We start from the raw sequence: 2,005 nt of genomic DNA, 5'->3' as shown, positions 1-2,005 counted from the left end.
AGCTTGTCTTTGTGGGTGAGGTTCCCCTGCACATTTTCTGGTTCCTAAGCTGGGTGTGTCCTACCAGGGGGTGCCAGGCAGCAGGCAGCGCCCTGAGAAGGGGGCAGCTCCGTCTGAGGCTGCCACCTGCAGCGGGAAGGCACGGCAGGAGCTCTCCCACCCCTGCCTCTGTACCAGTGGTTCCCGACCTTTTTTTGGTCGGGCACCACCTAAGCATCTCTCATATTCTGATGCCCCCACCCCCGGGACATATAATTCTTATTATTCAAAAAGTGAACTCCTATTCACATGGAGGAAGCCTAAAAGGCCATTAACTTGGTCTAAACAAGCTTCCAAAGAACATGGTATCCACGAAAGAGAAAAATAAAAGAACAAAAAGACAGTTGAAGTACTGAGGAAGAAACCAACGAGAAATTGTTTAAAAAAATAATAATAATATGAAGTGATATGAAAAATAGCAAATAAAGTTTCAAAACATAATAGAGAACTGAAATGCATAAATATGTCACAATATATATTTATATACTATATACGAGGCCCCTAGAACCATAAGAAATGTAAAACATTCACTGATAATAACTCATTCTCAAATTGCACCCCTTAAAAGTAAAATTTCCCCCCTGTGGGGTGTGTGCCCCACGTTGGAAACCCCTGCTCTACACCCAGCCATCCCAGGGCTGGGCCAGGCCAAGGGCAAAGTCGAGTCAGAAATAGGAAATGGGTGCAGAGCAGATGAACTTGGAGGAGAGGAAACCCTGGGGTCTTATATAAAAATCTTGTTTGGTGTTTTATATTTCTTCTGATAAATCCCCAGAAGTGGAATTGCTGGTCAGATGGCAGTTCCATTTTTAATTTTTTGAGGAAACTCCATACTGCTTTCCATAATGGCTCTACCAGTCTGCATTCCCACCAACAGTGCACAAGGATTCCCCTTTCTCCACATCCTCACCAGCACTTGTTGTTGATATTGATGATAGCCATTCTGACAGGTGTGAGGTGATGTCTCATTGTGGTTTTAATTTGCACCTCTCAGATGATTAGTGACCATGACATCTTTTGATGTGTCTGTTGGCCACCTGCATGTCCTCTTTGGACAAGTGTCTATTCAGGCCCTCTGCTCATTTTTCAGTTGGATTGGATGGGTTTCTTTTATTCAAAAAGGTACATGCACCCCTATATTTGTTGCAGCGTTATTTACAGTGGACAAGGTATGGAAGCAACCCAAGTGTCCACCGCTGGACAAATGGGTAAAGAAGATGCGGTCCATATATACAATAGAATATTATTCATTACTCCTCACAGAGAAAGACAAATACCATATGATTTCACTTATATGGGGAATATTAAAAACAAAACAAATGAACAAACAAAGCAGAAACAAATGTATTGATTCGGAGAACAGACTGATGGTCGCCAGATGGGAGAGGGGTGAGGGGGCTGGGCGAACAAGATGAAAGGTATTAAGAAGTACAAATTGCCAGTTATAAAGACCGTCACGGGGATGTAAAGGACAGCATAGGGAATATACTCAATGATATTATAACAACTATGCACGGTGTCAGCTGGGTGCTGGACTTCTTGGGGTGATCACTTCATAAGGTATTAAACGTCTAATCACTAAGTTGTACCTCTGAAACTAATACAATATTGTATGCCAACTGTAACTGAAAAACAAATTGATATATATATATGTATATATGAAAAATCTCTACTGGGGAAAAAAGGCAAAAATGCAAGGAAGAGCACAGGTAGGCACTGCTGTGGGTTGGCTGATGTCCTGCAGGTTTCAGGGTCTCTGAATAGTCCGACAGGCAAGACCCCATGAAGGGCAGATGCAGGGCATGGTTGAAGGGGCCCGATGATTTTCACTGAACGGAGGGGTCCTTTCCCGAGAGGGTGACAGGTGTCGACGGGGACCCGTTTCCTGCTCAGAGCCGAGCCGGTTCCAGGTGGCTGCAGCTTGGCTGGCCATGGGACGTTCTGGATGTCTGCCCGCGTGTCCCGC

Source organism: Myotis lucifugus, unplaced genomic scaffold (assembly GCF_000147115.1).
Source record: "Myotis lucifugus unplaced genomic scaffold, Myoluc2.0 scaffold_52, whole genome shotgun sequence".
In the NCBI taxonomy this organism is placed as follows: domain Eukaryota; kingdom Metazoa; phylum Chordata; class Mammalia; order Chiroptera; family Vespertilionidae; genus Myotis; species Myotis lucifugus.
Note: the sequence above shows the minus strand (reverse complement) of the source record.